Raw genomic sequence first — 21,609 nt, 5'->3', positions numbered from 1 at the left:
TTGAATTTTTTTTATTAAAAAAATGATACAACAATTTCACGTAATAATGTTACGTTACATAAATTGTTGAAAAGATAATAATGCTATTTGATTGTCTGTTATTTATTTATTAGCTAGAATATATACAGCTCAAGAAACACACGAGAGATATTTTTAGCACCCATTTCGAAGGAGGATAGGATCGAAACAAGCAATAAAGAAATACGACAAATATTTCGTCCTCTGTTTCCTTTTGTCACGATCGCGATGGACTATCTCGAGACGCGCCCTACGTAGCACCAGTTTATTTCCGGTCGAAGTGGAGAACGTATTATAGTGAGTCGCGGTGTAGAGAAGTACAGGAGAGTGATAAAATAGTGCACCTAGTCAGACACATTGAAGGATTCGTCTTATTCCTTTTTTTGTTATTTTGTTCTGCACCCTATCTCAGGAACCGCCCTTTTTCCATTACATCACTCTACCACCGCACTGATTTTAGATACATGTCGATACAAGTTTGAGAGAGAATGATTTCGAAGACAACATTTCGTACAACAAAGAATACCACTAGAGAAGATACTGTAACAATGAAAACTTTTCGATGTAATTTAAGAAAAACAGATTCTGCAAAATCATTTAGCTACGACAATTGTCTCGATTTAGTCAAGAGAATTAGATGTATCTCATCGCATGCAAAAAAATATTTTGCTGCTCCAGCTAGAATTATTGCTGTTTTTTTGTATCTGATAGAAAATTATGTATCATACTATAATTTATAGCACAAATCTAAATTCTATCTTCGTCATCTACATGATTAGATGCAATACATATCCAATATCATAATACTTAGAAATTTGTCTATTTTAGCTAATTTTTCATACTTACTTAGATCATTTTCGCTAACTGCAAGATCACTTTTTTGAGTGCGTAATTACTTAAATTGACAATTTTATCAGTTGAAAATATGTTAACGTTTGATTTGGTATTATTGCAAAGATATATTCAATATAATTTAATAATAGAATAATAATTTGATGTGTGAAAACATTATTGAAGATATTATTATATTATTAAGTTTACTATTTGACATATGAAGAACAAGAAAGATGTGCTGTTGCCACAAGGTACCATAATTTTTCGCGCATCACAGTAACATCCTGACGCGTGTTGACGTGCGCGTTTCTCTCGCACGAGCTCACTGAGACGCGTGTAATAATCCGGAATAACCGAGAAAGTGGAAAATGCATTTACAGGCGCTGCTCTTTGGTCCCATGGGAGCCGTTTCCAAGAGTTCGCATTTTCCTTTGATCTACTTCAAAGTGTATACGCCTTTAACCCTTCCCTCTCTTTCCTTTTGCCCATGGGTTATCGTGGCGGTTTAAGAGTATCTTGGGCCTAAAAGTAGATTCAGTGTACAATGCCCCAAAGGTATCGTTTATGCCAGAATGGCGAGCGAAAATCCAACTTTAATCCAATTATAACGCACCTTCCCTCGAGCGTCTGATAGTGCGCTGAATACAGTTTAACCATTTAGTCTGTCTTTCTGCCCTACTTAATGAAAATTATTTCCCGACATATTAACAAAGTTAAATAGCAATTTACATGCAATTGTTGTCTAATAATAACATGATTAAGATAACTCGTGGAATTTATTAAAGAAAGAGTAAACTCACTAACTGCAAGAAAAACAGATGTATAAAAATAAAAAATAAAATTCTTAGAAATGAATTGCTTAGAAAAGTGCACTCTCAGGATCAATATAACATTTAACTTAACTTAAGAATTACTCGGTTATCAACAGTTTAAAATGAGCATGAGGGAAAACGCACTGCGAGCAGACGTAATAATTATAAATAAATGACTATTTTGAAATGTAAATTAATAAGTCTACCGCAAAGCGTCTACGTGAACGGATTATGTTTTCCACACGACACATGCATGTCGTTGACAATTAATTGTATGTTAGGTACGCAATTCTCACAAACAACAAACCGAGAAACAATTAACCGATTTCACGAATGAATTTTCGCTTAGTGTAAAGCGGTCTTCGATAAAAAATAATGCAAGATGCACGTTTGTAATGTGAAAATGTTTACAAGTTGGATATGTCAAGCAGTTACAATTAATTGCATCTTTATTCTGAAAAGGAAAAGTATGGTGTTATTTAATATTTTATGCAGATATCTTAATATTATTTCATATTTTTTGCAGATATCTATTTTATTGTGCTTTCAAAATTTGTGTTAAATTTATTTTTTAAAAATCTAGTAAGAGAAAATCTAATAAAATCTAGTAAATTTTTTTTAATATATATGACAGGAATTTGTATCTTAAAAATAGTAATTAATTAGATTTTGAACAACTTGTCAAAATGCCATTGTCGCAGTGAGATTAATAATATCCATCACAGATTGCAATTAGCTCTTAACTCTGATAACAAGAAAATCATATTATCTCTAACAATTATTATCGACAGGTGAGTTTGATATCCCCGTAGCCTTATAGCATCTTTTTCATAAATTGATAACTTCGCAAAATCCTGCATTCTAATTATCGCTCGTAATCCAAAGGCGATCGAATACTTTCATGATGTAAAATTAACTATCGAGAAGTGCCGTACTCGGCCTCACGATAATAACCGATCAGCGTCACACACCAGCGAGTGGAGTTCGAATTTAATTTTCAGAAGCTCACAATCAGAAAGATCCTTCGTTACAGATTCTCCTCCCCCCCCCCCTCCTCCTTCTTGCTACCCGCGGATGTAAAGCGATGAAAAGCCACCTGTTGATTGGCGGAAATACCGATTCTCTTCTCTTCGTTCGGCGACAGGTTTTAGTTTGCTTTGAGAACTGTAAGCAGCCGCGCGTTTTCAGAAGTAGCAGGACTGCAGAACCTGAGATTGGAAGTCGCATGAATGGAGAAGGAGAGATATACGGCGTTTAATTAACTACCTGATCGATACACCTGTCCCGGGAGCTCACCTGAGCCTGGATTTCTCCAGGGGCAGCTTTATGGTGCCTACCAGCGAGTCACAGTGCGATTGCTCGAGATTGCTGACGTCATCTCTTTCAAACTTTTCTAATTAATCCGTTACCTGCCACAATCTTCTAGATTCTAGAACCAATAATTCTTATATTTATCTATATATAAATAATCGTTTTATTTAACGCGTTTATTTCTTTTTTTCTTTAAAAATAATAACATAGTCTAATTTTCTTATCAGTTACATCCAATGAATTTTGATATCAAGTTCGCAATAATTGTTGCAATAATTTACTTAAAAATATTTGTGTATATATATATATATATATATATAATTATAAAAAGAATATAGAATATAGAATATTGTAAGTACAAAAAAATATACGAGAGTACAGTATAATTATAGATAGATTATACATTGAATTTCTAGACAGTCTTTATTAATAAATCAAAATCTTTGATTATTGATTTCATCAAGATTAAATCAATAAAAGAATTTTTACACTATCCGATTAAAATATCCAACAATTTTAAATAAAAAAAAGCTACAATATTGTTATTACTAGTAAGCACTGCAAAATAAGAGAAGAAATCGAATATAAATAAAAATATTATTTTTTTTTATAGAACGTGGAAAGATATAAAATGCATTTAACATATATGTGACGCATGTATAGTTTTAGTATTCATACATTCATTTTTATTCCACCTTTGAATGCGTGTCTGTGCATATACATCGCGTTACGTCGAGAATTTTAGCAACAAGTAATAAATGATAAATGTTATTCTTTGAGTTTAATAAAGCAAATAGAAATATCAATGGCTATTTTAATACTAATATATTCTATAGATAGTTTAATTAAATTACGTTATGCAGTTTTCTTTTTTATCTTCGTATTTTTTAAATCCGTGAAGTTCTATCCAAGCGTTCTTAGATGAGGTACTGGTATTCGCTTAGCACACTAAAGTTTCGAAGTTACTCAACATGGTCTTATTTTGTTGTATCGCCGAGTTGTGCTGGATTGCTGAACAGAACATTGCTTTAGTTCCACTGAGATGTACAAAAAAGATCCGCCCGTCGTAACTTTGAAACGCGATACAAGTACGAACAGCCATAATCTCGAAAATCATCTTTCTACATCACTTTCATTATTCACATCTCCTTTGCATTGCAAAGAAGAATTAATAGAAAAATTAGGCCGAGCTTAAAATAAATTTTTATTTAAATAATATTATGAACATGTTTTAATAATTACATCAAATTTAATTTAATGTTAAATATATATTTTAAGTAAAAATCAGATATTTTATCGTTTATTTGTATGTTAACTGATAAAAATTGGCATTCTTCTTAATTATTAATTTGATGAGTAATTAAAATTTTATATTAAGTAATAAAAGATTTTATTACTTAATTTACAGCCAACAGATTTAAAATCATATAACAAGAATATAAGACTCTCAATTTAAAAATTGTTGCTTTTACCAGAATATCAAAAAATTCCTAATCGGTCGTTAAACTGTTTGTAAGCAATTTTCAATTCTCTGCAAAGCATTTATCTGGTCAATATAATCCATGTACGCTTTTCATTTGTGTTACTATATTATACTATGCTCTACTTAGGTAATAACTTTACTGTTTTATTCGATTATCTGAAGATAGCTTAATCGGGAAACCGAAACATGTAATAATTGTTATTTATTTTCGAATCTATATATAATAATATAATATTTTATCTTGACTTTTTACATTCATGATTGTTTAAATTGACTCTTATATGCCCTTTACTATCGTTATTATTTATTACTTGATATAAAATTTTAATTATTCATCGAATTATTATAATTATACCGACATCTGTTAGCTGCGTTTTACACACTATTTATCCATTGAAGTAATGCTATTTGCTTACAATAGATATTAAATATTAAAATAATTATAATGCACAAGATGCACAAATAAAAGCAATGACTGATAGCAATATAATTAAATAGCTATCTGTCTCTCTCTCTCTCACACATACACGCACGCACACACACACGCACACACACACGCACACACACACGCACACACAAAAAAGTTTTTTTAAAAATAATTATTACTAAATATTTTAAAAATATCCTTTCTTTGTCATATTTATGATGTTTATTGCATCATGGTGAAGATACTATGTAGATACTCGGTACGAATACAATGGGCAGGGCATCTTTTGTATAAGGAACGATGGCTTTCTCGAGTAACAGTTCTCGCGACAGTCGCGACAATGCGAAAGCAGGACTCATCGGGCACAAGAGTATACCTACAAGTGTTTCCTGACCTCCTGATACATCGATACCAATAACCAGCGACTCTGCGCATCGGTCGTGTGGATAACGTGCCGCATTTTGCACCTGCATGCATACGCGTGATGCGAGAGCGAAGATCGACTTGTAAGATGCAGACTTTCAATGATATGAATGAATTTAAAATAACGAGTAGCGATAAGAATTCCGAGAAAGCTTTAAAATTATACAGGAGAATATTTCACACTTATTCTTGTTTTGAGATAAAAAAATGCTTAACTGATTAAGCGTTCCTTAAATAATTTCTTTTTCTTGCATAATAATTTATAAAAACTTTTCTTTCCATGAAATTATAAATAATAAATCATAAATTACATTGTTTTATCGCTAGTTAAAACTGTATTATCACATAAGATTTTAATTTCAAGAAATATCTTATAATAAATGTCTGATTTCTTTTTCCTCAAATAACTTAGATATTTTTTATAGTAAAGCATAACAATAAAGTTTCGTCCTTCTTGTCAACAAGTATAAATTTTTCATTTTGTACTATTTAAACGAAAATGATGAAAATCAAGTGATAAAGTCAACATTTATTTCTCTCGAGCTGACAGTAATATTCTTATAATTATTCACGAAATGAAGATACTCAATATTTCGAATTTCATGCAACGGTAACCAAGGCATAGCAACTTTGTATGGTTCTCTCAAGAACAAAAGTTATTATCCTACAACGTCTAATTACTCAGGGTAGTGACTAATGAGGGACACCGGAAACTAGTCTCGTGTTTCCTTACGGCGATTCAAAATTCACTCAGGCATCGATACATGCACAACCTGCGCCTGCCTTCGAGCTGATTCCTCGATCGCCTGTTTGCCTGGGACTCAGAGGTGCAGCATTTTACCTGACTCAACGCCCACACCTCCCATCTTTATAGATATCTGCAGTCTACCCACTGTTTTCCTCTCTCCTATCGTTATTCAAAGATCAAATTGATTGCTTTCCTTTCTTTTTTTTCTTTGTTCGATTTTTACTTTCCATCGAGCTCTTGGCGTAAAGGAAGTTTTAATTAAGATTCGCGAACGCGCCAATAGGAACAGTCAGGTATCTTGCGTTTGAGTAAACTTCGTAATAAGCGTCAATTGATTTTGCAGTGCGCAAAGTTAGCGACTGCCTTAAGAAATATTTGCTGAAGAAATTATTGTTTGTCTTCGAGCGAAATATTGCAGGAAATTTATGTTTAACACGGACAAAACGATGTATGGAAGTATCGCGGATTATCCTAAAATTTCGATAATTCATAATCATGGAATTATAAGGCTTGATTAATATGCATTAATAAGAAAGCGTGCACATAATATATGTTCCAATATTTAAAGTCTTTGATCTATGTGTTTGGATTATAATAGAATTTTATAAATTTTTAATGTTATTAAATTTAATTAAATTTATATTTTAATACGTAAAAAATATATTATAAAATATATTATAAAAATAATTCATATATATAGAGAAAAAAAAGAGAGAGAGAGAGAGAGTTTTTTTCTGAAATATTTTATAATATAAAATAAATTATTATAAAAGGGAACAATTTTGTAAATATTAAATATTATTTAAATTACCAATTATAAATAAATTACATAAACAAAGATAACAAATATTAAACCAAAAAAGCTTAATATAATTACATAAATAAAATACAAAAACATTTTGTAAATTTTCTAATTGTTAGAACGTTAACATTACATATTCATTCGATTTTAATAAAAAATATTAAACTAAGTTACGATAAAAATTTTTATATGAAGCTTCATTTTTTAAATATAATTTCAATTTCGTAATTACCCGAAAATAATAAAATAATAAAAGTTTATAACAATTTACTATTTAATTAAAAGAAATATACATTATAATTTTTTATATTTTTAACATTTATTTCTGTACAATTATTTATAAAATATGTAATTAAGAAATTTAATTTTTTTAAATTCAGTTTTATATTAATATAAATTTGTTTTTCTTTAATTATATTGTAACGTAATCGTAATATTATAAATTTTTTTCTACTATCTTTATACTTAAAAATATTGCAATAACAGAAATAAATTAGAGATAATTGGAAGTAATAATAGTTTAGAGTTATAAGAATATATTTTTGTAACACATGTACTATAGTTATCCATATATTTTAAATAATATCAATTTAGCTATGTAATTATGTTGTGTAACGTATCGTAGTATACAAAAGAACTGTGATAGCAATTATAATTAGTATAATACAATTTTATTTTTGACAAACTACGTCGCATATCATCTGACTGATGACTGACGTACGTGGAAGTAGAAAATTGTCTGTATACCTATATACTACACTACGTTGTGCAAAATAGTCTGAATGATTTCGACGGCTAACTGGTATCAGGAAAGCAGGCAAGCGACTGTAGCTGCCAAAGGAAGACCGCTACAAGGTGACGCTCAAGCCACGCTATTGCACTGACATTGTCGTCGTCGGCAATAGCGAGACGACGATAACGACTCGTCTCGCGCGCATTACGAACAGGTGGAACGCGCGACGGCTCGCCATCGAGGGAGATTTCCTTTTCAGGTGAATTCCGCGAGCGTGGGCGAGCAGGGTAGCAGAGACGGCAGGATGTTTCACCTGCACGAAGGTGGAAGGTCACAGTTTACCATCTATCCCCACCTTCCACCTGCGTTCTCCTTCCTCTACATTACCTTCCCCGTTTCTCTTCGTTTAATCGCGCCTCGCGTTTCGCAGCTAGAGTAACATATGTTCACGGTAGGGATAAGGCGATCGTGAAGGTAACAGGTAAACAACAAAGCATAAGCGAATCCATCTGCTGAATTCGCTTACACTTTACTTTCAACAAAATAAATCAATCGAGATTACTGTCAGAGTGCGGAAGACTCGTCGATTATATTCACATACTATTGTAGATATTAATAATATCTACAATATTGTAGATATTATCGATTTTTTATGAACGAAATATCGCAAGGAAATTATTTGCAGCGGCAATATTTGCAGCGAAATTCAAGACAAAATTTTGTTTATACGTCATATTTAATTTTGATTTTTAAAAATATTTTTTGTATTACACAAAAGTATAGATAGAATCTTGTTCTGAATTCTGTGGCAAATTATAGATTGTTTAATATCAGTTTGAAATTGAAAGTTCTAAGACATCTTGCATAAAATATTTTACACGAATCCTTGAACTGATTGAAACTAGATGTCCTAGATCGAGATTATAGATAACATTGCAAGATTGGAAACAGCGGCAACAGTTACTACATTATCATTTGATAGATTTAAATTTAAATGTTAATATATGTATGAGCTATATATTGAAGAATAAATTTTGTCTAATTGGCCACTTGTTGTGGCTTGCAACACTTAAATGCTAATAATAAACAGTTATTATTTTATTATTATAACATGTTTATCAAGTATCAAGGCTTGGAAATTTACAACAAAACGAAACTAATTATACTACTAAAACACGCGAGAAACCGAAATATTTTACATATTAGATATAAAATTGAGATGTCCTTTTAATGATTTATTTAAAATCAGTTTTAAATAGACAAAAATGTGCTTCCACTATGTTTGTTGCGTATCAGGCTTTACAATATATCTAAATTGAGAATTGGAAATTTTAAAATTAAATGGGCTTAATAATTCTGATGATATTATTCTGATGAATATCAGCAGCATTTTTTAAATTAATTCAAGATTAAAGTATCTATTCGATGAAATCAGTTTTTTTTTTCGATGAAAATTAATACATATAAAAAGAAAAGCATAAGAAACCACAGTTATTCATCGTTAATTTTTTTGCTGTAAAACAGAATCTGGAAATTCTTGTTTTATACTTTTCATGATATGACATTTGGTGTAACATTATTGTATGAAGCATCTTCACATAGAAAAGAACACGTTTATATAATTATAACACATGACGGTTGAATTTAATGTCAACTAGATATAACTCTGCGTTTTAAGAATATTATTGAATTACTGAAGATGGTCAGATTGTGCCTGAAACGTTTTATGTTTTAATTAATGTAATATTATAATAATTAAATATCACAAACTATAACTTGTTATTTTCATAACAACACATAATGTCACGACAAATTTCTAATTGTGCAAAGAATGTAGAGATTCATCGTTAATTTTTTTGCTGTAAAACAGAATCTGGAAATTCTTGTTTTACTTTTCATGATATGCCATTTGGCGTTGTAACATTATTGTATGAAACATTCTTCATATAGAAAAGAACACGTTTATATAATTACAACACACGACGGTTAAATTTAATGTCAACTAGATGTAACTCTGCGTTTTAAGAATATTATTGAATTACTGAAGATGTGGCCGAAACGTTTAATGTTTTAATTAATGTAATAATAATTAAATATCACAAACTATAACTTGTGCTGTGGTTTCTTATGCTCTTCTTTTTATACGTTTTAAAATTATAACCACGTTCGTTTTTATGATGTAAAATTAATACATCTTAGATGTGTACTGAATGACATCGAACGATGAATCGTTGACGCATATGTTGCCCTACTACATGCTCTCACTACCACACCATTGACGTTATCAGTTATACGAAGACGCAATACAGCGACATATTCCTCAGTGCATTCACCTTAGAACTGCATTGACCTATCGCGCTTACGCTCGTGCTGTTCTCCTGACCTGGGGAAATGTTCGATTTGCTTCAACTCCGTTGTTCGCTCGAAGATATTGTATAGTTTGATACGAAAGTTTTAGTATTATGGTACATTACATAACAGATTAGTAAAGTATCGAGATAGAGAGAGAGAGAGAGAGAGAGAGAGAGAGAGAGAGAAACAAAAAGGAAAAGAAAAGAAATATGAGAACAAAGCATATACTTGAATATCAATTTTTTTTTATTCTTATGCTTTGACTTTTTACATTTATTAATTTATATAATGTAATTAAACGGACTATAGAGAAAATATCAGAGAGTAAGTTACTAAGAAGTTGATATTCTTGTGAATAGATAACGGCACGAACTTCACATTTAATTTAATAATAAATTTTCTAACAAACCACGTGAGTTCTGACGTGCGTCAATTAATAATTTACTTAGCATTCAGGTTGGTAAAAAATACGGTTTTCTTAATTACGTCATAAATTAAGAAGTATTCCAAAAACATATTTTCCAGAGTCTCGTTGAGAATATGTGATGGGATTAATTTGATCACTTTTCAAAGGAATAGTCGTAAAATCTTTAGGAATTCTCATAAAATTCATCCGCGAGCAAGATTTCTCGATTAGGGAAAGTCGTTGTGCAAGCAAACTTAAAACGGACAAACTTAAAACTTACAAAAGATTCATGCCTTTTTATTGCATTTTACTTATAAACATAGAATTCTATGTGCTTTAGGAAATACTATTAAAAAAGATTAAAATAGTGATGATAGAAATTAATCGATAATCCTCAACAGAATTACTCAATGAGACAACGTTATTCCATTTCAATAAAACTTATAATTTGTAAAAATATGTAATACAGTTTAGAATATGTAAATTCTATTTTCTTTTAGAAATCTGTAATCTTATTTTGTAACATTTACTTATTAATGTTTTGATAAGAAAATATTACCCGAATAGTTTACGACAGATTGAGAAAGTTAAAGTCGAAAGAGCAATCCGATATACGTTCATTATGCTCGGATCTTGATCTCATATGCTTAGAAAGGGAAGACATAGGTTTAGGAAGCGTTAAAATAAAACGAATCTCCTTCTATCAGAGCGGTAAAGACTATAAGGAGGACTCACAGTCTCCATGCGCAGATAAATTTAAGATTCAGGTGCGCGACCAGATACTCACTACCAGGATATCAGATGACAAGAAAGTTATGTAGTCATTTCCAACACTTTTCCACAGTCATTAATGACTTGGATTTAATACGCTAAACATAAATGATCCGAGTTAATAATCCGAGGTAATTCGAAAAATATATCAATTAATTATACGTAGATACATTAGATATAATTTATATGATACCTTAACACGTGAATACTTAATTTTATTTAACTCATAAATAAATGTAAATATAGATAAATAATCCGATTTAATAAAAAAAATCGTATTAGTTTGCGTACAAATCTGACATTGTGTACATTTTTCTTCAATCTATTCTGCAACTAGTTCACTTGTAAAACGTTCATCAAAGCGAGCGAGCACGAGCGGCCATTGTCCACCTGAGTTCCCTGAGCGTGAAACCGGTTGGTAATGCTAGCTAACCGATCTCTCGCGCAACCTGATCCCCTGGTCGAATGCACCTGTTTGCTCACCTGAAGTCAGGACTTGCTTTTCTAGAATGCGATGCCATTTGGAAAATCCGATCGCGCTATCTATTGGAAATAAAGAATAAAGATTTTCGAAAACACGTGCATCGGGATAATCGTTACATAATGTCATTCCCTGATATTACTGGAAACCTAATTGGTTCAAAAATTGCCAGCTTAATTTTTCAAACGATCAATCATTCCATGTCTTAAATGTAAAATCGCTGATTGATATTCGTTGCATCGAATAGAAATGACGTGTGAACAAATCATAAAATTCTTGCATGATGTGTAATAATTGCTGTTTTTACATTTACGTTATATTGATTTAAATACGTAGAGTGTTTAAATAGAAAACACATAAAACATATTTTTAATTACTTTAAACTTAAGAACAAAATGTGTCCAGTGAACTTTTCGTTACTTCTTGTTAACAAAATTTACTGCTGTTAATAATTTCTAAATATAATTTTCTGTATTTAAATACTTTGGCGAAATAATATTATTCGTCCAATGTAACAGGACAATAGGATTAGACAATGAGATGAAACTGTTTAATTAATTATTCAGAAAATGTGGTGACCTATAGATATTTAATTTCTCCGATAATCCCTTCGTCGCACGTCGTTCAAGCGAATTTCCTGTCATTCCATTCAACGTAACATAAATTTGTTACGCTAATGTCCTCGCTGCAAATTAGCTGCATTAATTTTGATCTCCAGAGAGTGCGCAATCGGATCACCCCTGATGTTATTAGTGTAATAAATCGTGCTGCTACCGAATGCAAAGTAGATGCAAACAAAACAATTAATGAGCGCCTCAGTTATGCATAAAAACCGCGAGTTTCATCGGGGAAGCTACCGTAAAATTTGTTTATCATTCATGTGGATCTATTTGTTTTTCTATCCGAATCCACTGGATTCATCTCGATCCTTTTATCTTCTGTGCAACGAAATTGTGAAATTAAAAATTTTTGTGTCTTTTACGTACGATAATTCACCACTGTGTAGCGAATGGTGATTTAAAAAACAGAAGCTTTCTACGTAAAAATTTCATAAATTTTCATTTGCTCAATGTTTTTCTCCAACGAACAAATTTTAAAGTCAGATTCGCAATCAACGGTGAAAAAAAATAGGTAAAGCGGAAATATGTTCATCAGGAAACAAAGTTCTTTCCCAACCGTTGGTAGTTTATGCAAAATTTGAACGATGAAAACATTACTTTCTTCAACTACAAAAAAGAAATTCAGCAAATGTAGGCGGCGTTTAAATTCTGCTGTTTTTCCAAAAGACTTATGTATGATATAATGGAATTAAAATTAAAATTATTTTACATAGAAATTTTTTAATAAAATTTTTAATTAAAATTTTTAAATTAAAGTATTTTAAAAAATAATATAAGAAAAGAGGTCAAAAAATTTATAAAATTAATAATAAAAATAGGACTACAATCCAAACAAGTTCTTAATGTTGTGTTATTATGAAATAAAAGTTTATTATAACATACATACGTTTCGACCCTAATTGGGTCATTCTCAATGTTGAAACTAATATAATTTAAAAAAAAACAACGATTTATTTGAAAGACACTAACATGACAAATACATGAAATAATTTAGATGATAATTATAATAATATATAAACTCATCGCAGTGTATGTAAAAATTTCCATTATGTATGATATTGAGCGCTATTCAGTGTATAAACGTGAGAAATTAAATGTCAAAAAATTTGGAGTACTTGAATATGTAGATACATTACGGCGTATGTGGTCATTAACAGCTATCTTATAAAATGACCTTTAAAACGCAATCGCAAAGGTTCGGAATTGCATTCTCAAATTTATTTACTTATTTTAGCAACTTAAATATTGAACATTGCATACAACAACCACGATATTCAGAGATGTATTATAAATAACTCGCGTTAGTGCATCTGTTTTTCTATATCTATTTTTTATTTTTTTTATTGTTCGGAAGCGACATCGATCTATGCTATTCTCGTTATAGCAACATGTAGGATGCAAGGAAAAACGCCTTTTCCTCGTTCCAATAGCGGCAGAATTAACCTGCTGCTTGGCTGCACTCATTGCCACACGTTGACCTTACGTAATTGTTTCGTAATAGCACATAAACAAAGATATATACATAAGCGCGCTCAGTATCGACATCATGTAGGATATCAGAACAAAATATATTGTGCACATAGAAAGACACGTGTTTCACGTTAACAATAATTTATTGCAATCGTGAACTTTATATATTGTGCTCGTAAATTGTATAGTTGGAATCAGAAAGGAAGAAGAAATTACCGATTTGGTTGTATTGCATAATAGATGTTTTTACAAAAAAAGAAGCAGAATTCTGCTTAAAATTTAATAAAATTTAATAACTTAAAAAATAAATCAGTAAATCATAAAAATTTCAATACCTAATTTCTTACATTGAATTAAAATTTTTAAATTGATAAAGTACTTAGTCTTAATATAACAAATTGTTAAATTTTTTAATAATTAATTCTTGTACCTATATGACAACGTATATTTATATATTCTAAAACGTGCGATATAATAAACGTCATCTATACTAATTCTTAATTCTTTCAATTTAGTTTTTTTACGTGATAATTAAAAAGAAAGATCCCTTCATTACTTTTAGAAAGAAAATATTGTGATGTGAAAATAATTTATCAGTAATACAGTCATAAGTAATTAAATAAGACATCTTTTATTTTATATACATATGTAGAGGAAAGGCCCTTATTATGAGATACCAAGTATCTCATTTTGGATAAATGGTAGAATTAAAAAAAATAATAAGCCATTTTGAAGGGAATTTAATAAGCTTTAAGATAACGTTATATAAAATTTAATTCAAATTCCATTTTTTTTTAAATTAAAAAAATGTAAAAAGTGAGCAAATCACAAAATCAAAAAATTGTGCTCCTAATATGAGATGTCCCAAGAAATCGATAGTAAAACGCAAAGTATCAGTATTGCAATTAAAAAACTTTATTTCATGTTTCTAAAATGCAAACAAACACAGCCAGCGTGAAAAATGAGCATGCGATTATACCCAGAATTTATCTTTAGATAGTTGGAATCAAACATCGCAAAAATAAGTACTCGACATTCATTCCGGTTGTCCTTTTTATTATTGTACAATAACATTTATTCTTTTATAACGCAACGATTATAACATAGGAGCATATTATTATTATTTCATATTAGAAATATTATAATACCCTGGGTATCTCATATTACGATTTCTACATCTTAAGGTTTTACGATCATCAAATCTAATTGCTATAATTAAACAATCCCGTATTTTTCTATTAGTATGACTTTACTCTATCACATGAAGAATTTATTGCCAAATATTTATTTAATAAATAATAAACAAGATTTAAAAACTCATCTCAATGAAGCTTGAAGACATCCAAATTCTAAAATCTTTTTTTACAATGATTACAGGCATGATCTAATGATGAATTTTCTACTAAATAGTTTTCAATTCAAGAGCAATAAATTCATGATGGAGCTAATAAATAATGTTTATTAGTTTAGCAGAAACGCCGCTATTTCATATTAAGCGCCTATTTCATAATAGGGAGCTTTCCTCTATATAAGTATATGTGTGTATGTGTGTGTGTGTGTGTGTGTAGATTTCATCGTGAAATAAATCGTCCTAACTCGCAAAATGATAACGCTTATATACGGGTCTTATCTTTCCAAAGTGATCTTGCGTTAATTTAAACTTTGCTTCGTTTATGAAACGTTCGCCGTCACTGACGAACGATGATAGAACGCTGCGAGATCGCGGATAGCTTAACAGAAATTGTCGAGAGCGTGACAATTTCAACGCAGCGATCTCTGCAACAAAAGAGCGACACATTCGCGTGTCTCGCGTCATCATAGAGCATTAGAAAGCATCGGTAGATACATGTTCTTGACGCAGGCGCAATTAAGTCTCGTCCGCGGGGCGCAATGCATACAGCTATTGCACCAGTTACCGCCTCGATTGCGGAGCAATTACCACGGTACTCGTTACACGCTCAACAAACAGGCACGACGCTTCCTCCACTAGCAGTTCCGTTTCTCTTCTCTTACCGCACGAGTGCGAAATTCGTGCTGCGTGTCGAAACTTCCGACCGACGACGATACTACTAACGATAAGACGTTCCGTTGCAAATGAAATTATTTGTATGTACGTCGATGTATCGCGATGCAAATAGAAATGGGTTATCTTTAGCACAAGACGAAATTTCTCCGTTACACATGTATAATAAAATTAAATTTTTGAATAGAAATAAATCTTTCTTTGCTGTGAAAGAGATGAGAGATAAATCTCGAGAAAGGTATTTTTATTAACAAACGGAATGAAATATAATTAATTCAATAATTTTTGTCAATAACTATAATAATTTAAACTGCTTCTTTATTACACAAATGATTTTCAATATATTTCATCTATAAACATTTATGATATACACACAAAATGAAATCGATATGTAATTTTGACTTTTTGTTTCTTAAAAACTTAATAACTTTTTGAATCTATGCAATATCTGCAGATAAACCAAAAATTACATTATACAAAATGGGAAGAGATATTTTACGAGAACAGAGTTGATATTACTTTTTATAGAAAGTTTATTTAAGTTGCTTATAGTCAATTAACTTTATCTTTGTATTATCAGTAATATCGCAGTAGAAAACAATAATCATTGATGTGATTTAATCTCAATGAGGACGGAAGAGAAAGAGAGAGGAATAGTGTCGAGAAAATGGCATAATCAAAGTTAGCCGCAAACAATATGGAGAGAAAAAGAGAAGCCAAAGTAATGACAGGTTACTGACAAACGATACCACTGCGGCAATTATACCGGCGGGCTTTGCGGGCTCGATATTCCGCGAAATACCTACGAAACCGTTGTGATACGGCCGTCCATCGATATTAATTGATAAAACGGATTTCGAATTACTCCCACGGCATTCGATGATATTTTACAATTCGCGGAAATCCAGCTTGACGAAGTATGACAGCGGACAGCTCGATCGCGATCGGCCGTTTGGCATGAAATAAAACGGTTTTGTTAAAATCGATATATATATATATATATATATATATATATATATATATATAGAGGCTATTCCAAATCCCATTTCCTGCGACCCTTTAATTTCACTAACAAATCCTTTAGACAATTTAGAGTTGAAATTACGATCCGATTTGGCACATTTTGTATATGTTGGTGAATCAGCAAACTCGCGTATCGAGTAAGTGGTACAATCAAGTTTAAAAAATACTCTCGTTATGCTAAGTTATAACAATAAATATTAAGTACTAAATAGTTTTTGGAATTCTTTAAACTCGATTTGGTCAGATAGATATATAAATTCTTTTAACGAACATTATAATATTAATTTAAATGTTACAAGTCAATTTGAAATATCTATATTTTTCCACTTGTTTGAAAATTTTGTGTATCTATATGCTTCAATAATACTTTCATTAATATTATTTTTATTTTTAGTTATATATTTATGAGAAGACAAAGAAGCTATTTAAAGCTAACTCTTGGATTATAACGTTATGCTATCTATTTATGTTGTCTATTTACTTATATTCTTATATTAGAATATGGAAAAATAATCCTACTTCATCTTTAACTTGAATAAATTTTTATGTATATTTAATAATAGAAATAAAAGAAGGAATATATGAGTGCATAATAAAAGACATAATTAATAATTAATAAATATTAAAATCATTAAACTAGCGTACATATTATAGCTATAATTGCTTGAAATGAAAGTTATCATAAATATCCTCCCCCCTCTCTTCCACTGTTATCATAAATAAACAATGCATGCCGCGTAGACGCTCAGAATTCAAGGAAGACTCAGTTTAATTTCCAGTCGCGTGAAAATTGAGTTCGTCGAGGCGGAAGAACGATCGTTCATTAAGACGACGACGCTGCAAAGCGTCCGTTTCCGGACGATACACCGGACAATTTGCTCATCACTGTAATCGCGACGCATTCGCGCGTTACTGTGTACTCAATAATGCTAACGAGATTGCCGTAGATTCACGCACGTTGTGTCTAAGCAAATTGGTGGGCAAACGTTTGGCGAGATCCGCCGACAAATCGGCCAATTCAATTGCAACACACGTATGAAGCAATTTGAAGTTCCAGAAAACCAAATATCGACTGAACAACTTGATATGAAATTAGTTCAGCACGATTTAATAAATAAATGAATTTAATCATACATTTCTCTATTTTTAATTTTTGTTGTCATTCGTAAAAAGAATAATTCAAGTTTTTTTCTAATATATTGTAAAAAAATTAATAATATGGTATTAATACTACAAAAGAAAACTTTTTTCTGACAAGTATTTTTTGATACCTAAGTTGATTCAAATTATGAAGATATCAGAAACAAACAGATCAAAATTTAAAGGCATAACGCTCGAAAATAGAATAATAAGAGTCTACATCAACAATCTCTTCAGAAAATTTGAAAATAATATCCAAAAATTTAATCAATCAAGAACTGAATTCTGAAAATATTAAAACAAAAGAATTATTTGTAAAATTGCGATATTATAATCGATCAAATGAGATTGCATTAAGAAAATATGTTTGAGGGTTGCGAATACATTTATTCTAACTGAAAATGATTGATTTAGTCCGATTGTAAACTAAGAACTGAAACTGAGATCACATACACGGGCTGCTGAAATTGTAAGCACTGTGTGACTGAGGTCATACTGAATAGGATTTACGTGTCAAAGGGTTATACTGTTGTATGAAGGGACACGTAGGGCGTGACAATCGTATTTCCTGTAACCACAGATCAATAGAATTGCACGCGACTGTGCTATATACATAATACTATAAAATACAGTTACCAGTACATCATTAAATTCAATTATAAGTAAACATGATTAGAAGATTCAATTAGGCGTAAAAAATTTCAAGAATATTAAGAAAATAAAGGCTAAATAGCTAATTGATATTCTAAATAATTGATTGATATTTGACAGCATTAAACTCTTACGATTAACAAAAGTTCGATAACAAACAAAAATTTAAAATGTGTATATTAAAAAATAGCTAAGTAAAATAAATTAAGTTTTCAGTACATAAGGATATTGTTCCTAAATTTATATGCATTCTTTTTTATGTTATTCATTTTTTCAGCAATTAAATTTTTAAATACTTTTAAAATTACTATTAAAAAATGGCTTAGAATTTAAAATTAATAATTGTCTATTTAAATAAAAATAATTGTCTATATAATAAAATAAAAAAAATGTCAGAATTTACAATATATAAAACTTCAATAAGTGCTTTAATTCATAGCCAAAAAAGCAATTATCGCATTTTTGAAAAAAAATTTAATTGTATTGTTCTGTATAATACTCAATTATTATAGATATATATTTAATTATAATTAATTATCAATTGATGAGTGCATTTATTTTCGTGCTTCTTTTTAATTCATTGTTTAACATTCATATGCGTTTTCTTATGAAGACATTTATGCGAAAACCGACATCACATAGTACTACATATTAGCTACACAGCTGAGTATCCGCGCATTCCTGCGGTACTAGCGACGTAACCGGATTATGTGGCATGCATAGGTGAATTAGCAGGCAAATGTTCGGTAAATTCGTTTGTTAGCCGATCGATATGTCGTGGTATCGGTATCCAGCAAATTCGATTGTCCAAATAGCGACCGGGATGCTTGATTCAGTGAGATAACAATACTGTGGATAGTAGAACAATATTATAATTTTCTAATCGAGGAATTTTATATATAAATTTAATTAAAAAACAAATATCTTAAAAATTTTATAATAATTTACAGTAAGTTTAATTTAAATTTATAATTTTCTCTTTTTTTTTTAATTGAAACGTTAGACATTAAGAAATAATACGATATCAAGTCAATTTATATATTTTTATTAATAAAAATGTTATAAGTAATGAGAAAAGTATTGAAAAAACATTGGAAAAGGAAAAGCCACGTCTCAAGAAACGTTTAAAAGTTAAAATTGCAATATAAAAAATTTAATTTAATTAAAAATTTATTAAACTTGAAAAAGTTTATAATTTCTATTTATTCCAATCAATTACATTATATTTTGCAACTTGTAATTTATTGTTTTTAAACTAAAAGTGTTTTATGTCGTTTAAATAACATTTATCTCGTTCTACTTTGCTTGAGATAAAGTGAAACAACGTCGCAAACCAGCACATTTCCTCGCAGGCACGACAGATAGACGTAAGAAATGATCAGGCGCAGAAGCGTTTTAACGCGAGCACTGTTCAAAGTTACGATGAAGCTCACGTACTGCTTGAATGCGTTCTCTCGTTCGTCCGTACATCAAAAGTTCGACCCCGAAGATCCATTAAACTTTATCTCGCTACTTGACTCACCGTTTCGCAAAGTTGGCTAAAGAAATTCCACCGAGGGTCCCTCACTTCTTTTTTTTCCGCCGTCTTCGTTTTTAGCTCAGCACACCATGTAACACATGAGACTATTTTGCACCTACAGCACGTCCACTAGCGCACTATAAACCCTGAGAGTTCGACAAAAAGAATATAATCCCATATAACAACCGGTTTTAGGTTCGCGGCCAACTTTATTGGCAGATTCGCATTATAATTTTGATCGTCCCGAACGCCGGGCGGCTTGCCGAGATCCAGATAGATCGAGTATCGCCACACCACAATACCGGTTTCGTGAAAGTGGATTACACACGTGGAAGTGAAATTACAACTACCTCAAAAAGAGGAAGGTTTGTGACATTTAATGCATGTTACAGGAGTAGACAGACTCTTGACACGAATTTGAAAAATATTAACGGGAGCTAGTCGCTTTAAAACACGTAATTACTTTAGGCTGCTTTCTAATTTTATAATACTGTTTCTAAATAAAACGCTTTACAACTGGAAAGAAATATTTCCTTATTTGATTTTTGTTGATTATTAAAAAAAATTCAACTTGTGTATAGCATTAGATTTATTGCTAAGCGCCGTGTTGAATCGTTGCATATGTTATATCGAGTGACTGTAATATGCTAATAGAAATGTTTGATTCATATTTCATATAGAAGCGTAAAGTAGGCGATTGAATTTCCAAACCTTGCATATACATGTATAATTTTTTTAGTAGCTGATTGAAATTAATAGCTACCTTTGTTAAAATAGAGATTAAAATTTAACAGAATTAAAAAATCATAAATTTATTTAAAACTTTAAAAATTGTAATACTGACATAATGATTTTTTTTTTATGAAATACTGGCAATTTATCCGATTTATAATTACAAAATTAAAGCAGATTACAAAATTCTGCAAAGCAGTTTAAATAATTATTGAAAAAAATGAATATAATAAAATTTAATAGTTCTTTCTCTTTGATAATAGAATAATTTACTCCTGCCTTTAAAAACGCAAATTTAAAATGCAAATCACAAATTAAATACTATTTAAATATATTAAGTAAATAGTAAATATCGTACTTAACGTGGAACTTTCGCGACGATATCATTTGATGAACATTTTGCGAGTGACGTTCTAAAGGTAAACGTTAGAACTGGTAGTGGAACGCAAATTAGAAACGGAATGCAATAGCAACAGCTTCAAATACGCTTGTTATGAAACAGTCAATTTATCGGTCAAAAACCTCTCGTTAGATTTGTTGACTTTATTTACGTAAAACAAACTCTATATGAAACACTACATCGCAATGCTGTGCTCCAAATTCACACGGTTATAATAATAATTATTATTATTATTATATATTATTAATAATATAATGTGTTTGATACAACGGAACAGAATAGTGAAGCTCATGTTTTAATTATATTGTCTAATTTTTTAAAAATTCGGAATTAAAGAAAGCATAAATACGTCTGTGAAACTATGAAATTTTTATGAATTTCACAAAATATATATTTTTCAAGCTACCTAAATATGTCATTAGTCTCTAAT

The 21,609-nt window shown here is 30.5% G+C and overlaps 1 protein-coding gene across 1 annotated transcript in view; it reads right to left on the bottom strand.

Moving 5' to 3' along the window:
* LOC105143244 (salivary C-type lectin 2) overlaps positions 1–21,401 on the bottom strand; it is a 103,594-nt gene extending 82,193 nt beyond the window's left edge. The window contains exon 1 of the mRNA XM_087406440.1: positions 20,051–21,401. The gene's annotated coding sequence lies outside the window, so the exon portion shown is untranslated. The remainder of the gene's footprint in view (positions 1–20,050) is intronic.
* Positions 21,402–21,609: the final 208 nt, after the last annotated feature.

The sequence above is a fragment of the Acromyrmex echinatior genome, chromosome 5 (assembly GCF_024713525.1).
Source record: "Acromyrmex echinatior isolate Ae372 chromosome 5, ASM2471352v2, whole genome shotgun sequence".
Lineage (NCBI taxonomy): Eukaryota > Metazoa > Arthropoda > Insecta > Hymenoptera > Formicidae > Acromyrmex > Acromyrmex echinatior.
The sequence above is the reverse complement of the archived record's forward strand: the minus strand, read 5'-3'. Positions and strand labels throughout refer to the sequence as shown.